This window comes from Hibiscus syriacus, unplaced genomic scaffold, assembly GCF_006381635.1.
Source record: "Hibiscus syriacus cultivar Baekdansim isolate YM2019G1 unplaced genomic scaffold, ASM638163v2 tig00111769_pilon, whole genome shotgun sequence".
In the NCBI taxonomy this organism is placed as follows: domain Eukaryota; kingdom Viridiplantae; phylum Streptophyta; class Magnoliopsida; order Malvales; family Malvaceae; genus Hibiscus; species Hibiscus syriacus.
In genome coordinates this window covers 3,829,185-3,836,643 of record NW_024063172.1, presented here as the reverse complement: position 1 = coordinate 3,836,643, position 7,459 = coordinate 3,829,185, and the positions used below count along the sequence as shown (strand labels likewise).

At 32.4% G+C, this 7,459-nt stretch overlaps 1 non-coding gene across 1 annotated transcript; it reads right to left on the bottom strand.

Moving 5' to 3' along the window:
* Window positions 1–860: 860 nt before the first annotated feature.
* Window positions 861–978, bottom strand: LOC120170033. The gene has a single exon (XR_005520713.1). It is a non-coding gene; the product is annotated as a U5 spliceosomal RNA (small nuclear RNA).
* Window positions 979–7,459: the final 6,481 nt, after the last annotated feature.

Below are 7,459 nucleotides of genomic sequence, written 5' to 3'. Positions count from 1 at the left end.
AATATCAGACGATCAAAACAGGAACTAAACGTAGTAATAAATTTTGGGAAAAAAATTAATTTGGTGATCAAAGCAGAAATAGGAGAAAAGGTAAGTGACCAGACATATGTAGTTTACCTAAAACACTAGTTGCTCATACTAAAAAAAAAATTGGCGAAACTTAAATTCTCTCTTATGATTTGCATTCTCAATAAGAGGACAGGTGTCAGACTTAATATTTGTGTTGTATGCATGAACTGCTGCTGAAACTTCCACAGCTCATTTATCTTTCTCTTCGATGAAGTGTGCTGTGTAGTGTATACCACGAGTACCTACCGCTGCTTTGAATGTTTATGTATTTCACATACTTTCTGTTTATTCCCAGTTGAATATATGATGTATGCTATCAGTAGGTGAGCATATCGATGAAGAGTGAATGCATAAGACATTCCTCTTCGATTCCTAAGATCAAATCCATATGTGTCTGTAGAAATGTAACTTGTTTATTGTTGCTTTTAAGTGAGAAGCAAACCCACATTACCAATTAGAAACATAATAATTAATGAAGACGGTTGCTTTAATTCATGTCTGGAAAATTAAGAACTCAGACAGTTGCGTAAAATATGAATCACATACACGCGAAAACATGAAAAAAGACAGTCCTCGATCAGTAACCACTTAAATTACTTTCCCAATATTAATCTCAATTGTAAATATGGAAGTTAATTAACAACTATATACAACATTAGCTTCCCCCTATCAAGGTACCAAATCTCTATTATAATCACACCTTACAAACTAACCATAGAACAAAATGTCGATTACATTTCTCACATCTTACAAACTAACCAACTAGATATGAAATACAAAACCATGCCGATAACTTTTAACTCTCCAAAAATAGTTCAAAAATAGGCGTATGCCGTTTTGAGCTGCGAGCACACGATATTCTTTAGTAAAAGACGAAAGAATAGTTCATTTTGTGCTCACAACACGGCTGCGTGATTTCAAGCTTTAGCTTTGCGCGTTTATTTATAAAGTCATTTAGGGTGCACTTGCTTATCGCTTAACGGTATGGGATTCTCGTCTTTCAGCATTTGGGATTCTTCAAGCCCTGCCTGCCGCCCCACATTCTTTCAACCCTCCATCTTCTGCTAAATTTCTTCTCTGTATCGGTTCGTTTCATATCAACTTATTGCAGAGTTTTGCACCCTTCTTTCTTTTTTTGAACTTCTCGATGTTCGATAGTATTAGGGGTTCGATTAAACTCGAATTCAAGTGGGGTTGTATCTCAAATCGTAAGACAACTTTAGTCGATATTAATTTTTCGATTCACAAATATCAAATTTAAAATCTTACTTCAGAAATATATATTTTTTTATTAGCCAACATAATATTTTAAATATATATTAGGCTTAAGTATTATTTTTGTCATTGTAGTTGACTCTATTTATCATTTTTCTGAACAGATTTGATTCCATTACTCAAAATAATTGACTCTATTTATCATTTTTCTTAATAGATTTGATTCCATTATTCAAAATATATAAACTGCTCCAAAACATGGATAACAGACCTTACACCCACACCTAAAACACAACACTTACATAAAAACCAAGACAAATAAAACAAACCCCAGCCCCTAAGTAGAAATCCCCCAGACAACACAAAGCTACAAGTTCATAAGTCTATCAATGTTCTGTCTACTCTGTTGAATACCAATAACCTCTCTAATTATGCATAAAATCACATCAAAAAAGTGAACTCAATTCTAAAAAATCATACAATTCTATTCAGACCAACAAAATACAAATGCGCACTTTAAACAAGTTTCAAGATGTAGGTTATCAATGATTTACCCTTAAGTAGCGAAAGGCCTCTTGAATTGGGATCGTGATCTGCTGATTGAGATTACACAAGTGAATAACACCTTTCTAAACAACCTTCGAAAAGAGATAAGAGAAGAAAAGGTGATACTTTATCCCCAAGTGACCACAACAAACACAACGGTCATCTACAACAGCACTTCATTGCAACAATCGATATTTGATGGAAACTCTCCCTTAGTCTACAAGTTAAGCAATAATAGCATGGCTAGGAACATAAAAGGAAAACCAAAGCAAACTATGCCAAGAAACCACATCCCCTTTAGAGCGACCCTCAAACCATAGCCAAGAAGTAGTAACCATCCCCCAATCAGTCACAGACCCAAGCAGAAGGAAAGCATCCTCCCTCAACTTGAATATCTTCCTAACACACCAACTAAAATGACCCTTATCAATAACTGGCCACAAACCAACTCCTTACAAAACATAAGCATGTGATGTAAACAAGTGACTCGTAAGGAGCTTTGCCCCGCCAAGATACTCTTTATTACAGAGAAAACACACACCTTGTTCCATCTCTTCAAATTTATCATTTCCGTCCGTGTGGTTTTTTTTATCAATTTAGCCCTTAAAGTTGTTTAAGGACATCAACCTATCCCTCGAAGTCTGTTAACCGTTTTGACTAACATAATTGTGAGTTTTTTATGTCCGTGGATTAAGATATTAGGTTAAAATATTTACTAAACACAACGATTAAAAATTTTCTTAAAATTTTATTATTTATTTCAGAAGGTCAAGAGATTAATTCATTTTTTTAGATTTTTAATTGTTATATTAGTAAATATTTTAAATATATATATTTTTAATAAATATCATGTCATCATCAAGTAATGTCAGTAATACCGACTGACATGGAAATTGCTGATGTTGATAAACGCAAAAGATTAACGTTTATGTTAATTAAAACATACTTCGATGACTAAAATGATACACTTAAATAATTTTGAGGATTACATTCATACGAAAAATGTAAGAACAAAATTAATAAATTAAATCTACTATAAAGAGAAAAATAACCCTTAAATCTATAAATTATAATCTCATCAATTGATATTATTCGGCTAATTTAATGTATTGTTATAGATATTTATTATAATAAAATTTTCCCTTTTTAAGTTTTATTTTATCTAGAAAGTGATGGAAACCAACAGCACACACAAGAGAGAGAGAAAAGAGTTGGAGTCCTTTTAACTCTCCCTTGTACTCTTGTCTTTTCTCGGTGGCAATTTTGGGTAAATTATATATTTAGTATTTAAAATGTTAGTTTTAGTTCATTTTAGTATCTAAACTTTTAATTTTTTCAAAAGTATATCTAACGTTTAGTTTTTGTTTCGTTTAAATACCCCACCGTTAAAAACTTAAAGAGTGATTTGAACGTGGCATCTTTTGTATGGGTAAATTATATTATTCATCACTCAACTATTTTCTCACTCCTATTTTGGTCACTAAAGTTTTATTTTTTTAATTTAATTAATTAACTTTCAAATGATTCCAAATTTAATCACTCTAACTTTTATTTTTAATTATATATTAATAAATAATAAAAAATGTCATGGCACAAAAATTATAAATAAAATAAATTAGAGTGATTAAAATAGGAGCAATTTGAAAGTTGAGTAGTTAAATTAAAAGTTTTTAAACTTTAGTACCAAAATGGGAGTGAAAAGATAATTGAGTGATAATGATGTAATTTATCCATAAAAATACAGTGTACTGAAGTTTTTAACGTCAATGTGCTAAGATGAAATAAAAACTAAGTATTAGATATGGTTTTAAAAAAAGTTAAAAGTTTAGGTATTAAAATCATGTGCAATTGTAGCTTGTATGTTGAGTTTCTCTGGGTTCTCCGTGAGGGTAATATGGTGGCCGATAGTCTTTCAAAGTTTAGCCTTCCCCTTGATTACGAGATGCAAAAGCTCGCTGAACAGCCCACGTCTGTTCTCCCTTTGATTCATCGGAACATTGTTGGTCCTCCTTATGTTAAATTTGGTGTAATTGCTTCCGGCTTTGGCCTCCTTTCAATAAAAAATAATAATCGCTCTTCAAACACGAAGTTTCTGTTAAAAATAAATTTTCTAAAAATGACTCTACATTTCAAATAGAATTTTGAATAAAAAATATTTTCATAAACATTTCCTAACGATTATTTTGCCTTTTCTTATAACTTCAAATTAGTGATTAGCTATCTAGTATAAAGATGTGGTTTACAAAATTCAAATGAAAAAAAAAATAACATCATAAAATTAAAATTTTAAAATAGTATGGCAATTATTAAAATATTTTTTCACTTGCATAAGCATCACTTCTTTCAATTTGGATTCAAAGAGATGATACTAATCCAATTTTTAGAGCAAAAAATCACATTCAACTTGATATATATATATATATATATATAAAATTCTCATTTTTAATAGCTTGAAGTTTGTTTTGACTGTATTGGAGGTTATGGGGCTGCCTGAGAGATTTAGAGGCTGGATTCGAGTCTGTTTGACCACTCCTCACTTTTCTATTACATTTAATGAGAGTTTTGTGGGTTATTTTCGTGGAGCTAGGGGATTAGACAGGGTGATCCTTTGTCTCCCTATTTGTTTGTCAAAGATGCAAGATGTTGCTGCTACTAATGAAAATTTTCAGTTTCACTCAAAGTGCAAGAAGGCCAACCTTACGCATCTTTACTTTGCTGATAATCTCCTCATCTTCTCTAAGGGGACCATTGAATCTGTTATTAGTATCCAATGTATTTTGGATAGGTTTTACATTATGTTTGGGTTGCGCTTGAACGCTGAGAAGAGTGAATTGTTTGCTTGGGGTGTTTCTTCAGTATACTTGGATGCTATAAAGAAAGTCTCGAGTTTCAAGATTGGTTCCCTTTCCATGAGATATTTAGGTGGCATTTGGTTCACTGGAATGTTTATGAGGGAATTGGAATCTGCGAATGAATTGTAATATGTGAAGGAATTGGAATCTGAATCTGAAACATGTTTGGTTGGCAGGAAATTGAATTGAAATCAAATTTCATATTCTGTTTGGTTCGCAGACATGTCAAATGAATTTGATTTCAGTAATGTAAAATGACATAATTGCCCTACTTTTTTTTTGTTTTATTTTAGTTTGTTTCATAACTTACATGTAGCAATATATTATAAAAATTTAAAAAATATTAAAAATTTATTTTATTGATTGATTATTCATTTCAATAAATTATAAAAATCATACTAATAAACATCATAAGTTAAAATTATCCTAATTAGGGATGACCATGGGTCGGGTTGGGTCGGGTTTTTGGTCCATCCGACCCGAGAACAAGGGAACCTCCACCTGAGACCCGACCCGAATATATAAATTAGAAACTCAACCCGACACGAAATAATAAAAAATTATTTTTATTCAATAAAAACGACTTAATTGAAAAAATTATATATAGAGGGGTATTATTGTAATTATTCCTAAACCCTAAACCCGATCCAAATATCACACTTAAAAAAACCCGACCCGAATATCAAACTTTAAAAAACCTAAGCCAAACCTAATTTTTTTTTTAAAAAATCCGCCCCGATCCCATTTTTTTTTAAAAAAACCCGACCCGACCCGAATACCAAAAGATTGATGAGGGTAGTATGGTCAAATTTCACATTCCCTCATCCAAAGGATTTCAATTCCATCATGTTATGGATGAAATTTACTTTCCCTCATTTGATGAAATTGGATTCCAATCCCTCTTTGAAAACTTGAACCAAACATGGGAAAGTTGTGGAATTGGATTCCAATTCCCCTAATTCCAAGGGATTCCAACGAACCAAACGTCACCTTAGGGCGTGGATGAGAAGCTAGGTTATTGAGCTAATAGAAACTTGAGTTTTGCTGGTAGGTTGGAGCTGATTCGTTCAATATTGTTCAACATTACAAATTATTGGTGCATCAATTCATTCTCCCCAAAGTTATGATAAAAAAAATTGATCAACTTTGCATGAGATATTTCTGAAAGGGCCTAGATACTTTTGCTGCTGGTGCTAAGGTTTGTTAGTATTTTATTTGTTCCCTTAAGTTCGAAGGTGGCCTTGGTTTGAAAAAGTTGGGTTGCTGGAATAGGGCTTGTCAGTTTTAGTTAATTAAGAAGCTCCTTACAAATGAAGGCTCTTTGTGGGTTGTCTGGATGTGTGCTTATGTTTTGGAGGGTAGGAATTTCTGGCGCAAATCTATGAGTTGGTGTTTGAGCAAGCTTCTCTCTTTGCATGATAAGGCTCACCCTGTTTTCACTACTCATGCTAATCTGATTAGTTTTAGTGCTCGTAGGTTGTGATTGGAGATTAGAGTCAAGAGGGACATAGTCCCTTGGCACAAATTAATCTGGTTTCCGTTCCACGTGCCAAAATATGTTGTCATTGTTTGGTTGTCCATTTTGGGGAGACTTAATATGAGGGATAGACTCATTCGAATGAGTATGATGGTTGGTGTGTCGTGTGACCTATGTGGTGGTACTGTTGAGACAAGGGATCACTTATTTTTTTGTACTGTTCTTTTTCCAACTTAATTTGGGGAGGGTCATGTATACCTGTGGCTTGCAAAGGCCTAAAGATGGCTGAGATTTTGAGTTGCAGTGGGCTGTTAAGAAGTTGAAAGGCAAGTCCCAGATTTCCTTCATTCTCAAACTTGTCTGAAATGCTCTCATTTATTTTGAGATATTATTTCTAAGTCTATTAGGGAGGTTGTTAGAATTTAGACTAATGGTATATGTATAGATAGAACTCAAGGGATAAACTCTTCCCTCTGTACAATTTGGACTATACTTGAGTGAGCTCCTATTGTTTTTGTATGGTGATTACAAATTTGTTGCATTCTTTGGATATAATGAAATCAATTTATTAAAAAAATATTTTTAAAATAAAATAAAATTTAATTAAAAAATATAAGGATGTAATTATACTTAAATATATAATAAATAATTATATTATTATTTCGAATCAAAATGCTTTTACCGTAAAATAAAATTAGAACTTAATATCATTTTTAAAAAATAATTCTAACATGAATCAAACAACTCTAATGATTAAAAAATAATTATTATTCTTTGAGGTCTCGTATTTGAGCACGATATTTTCAGAAATATATGAATATTTATTATTAAAAAAATTCAAATAAATATTCATTTATAATCACAACTAAAAAAATCTTATAATATCTTTGATCTCATGGCCATGGGCCATACCTACTTGCATATTTATAACTGTCTTTCTCAACTCTTTTTCTCCAACCCATAAAAAGAAGAGAGCAAAAGGAAAACCTCACTGAGAACACACGTCAGAAGGCACAAGTGATGGCCACGAAGAGATCGGTGTCATTCAAGAGGCTGATGAAGAAAGAGTCATGGAAATTGAAGTTTCTGGGCTCTGCTTTCAACTGGAAGAGGCTGAGCCTAAACGTCGGCTTTTCATTCATCGACGGCTTCATTTTTAAGATCGCCTCCGTTATGGAGGTGATCTTCTTGGTTTCCACTTTATGTTTCTTCTATCTCTTTTGTGGCTGTTATTTTCTGATTGTTGTGTTTCCATTACTATGTATTTGTCTCCTTTTTCTTCCATGGCTTTTCTGGAAAA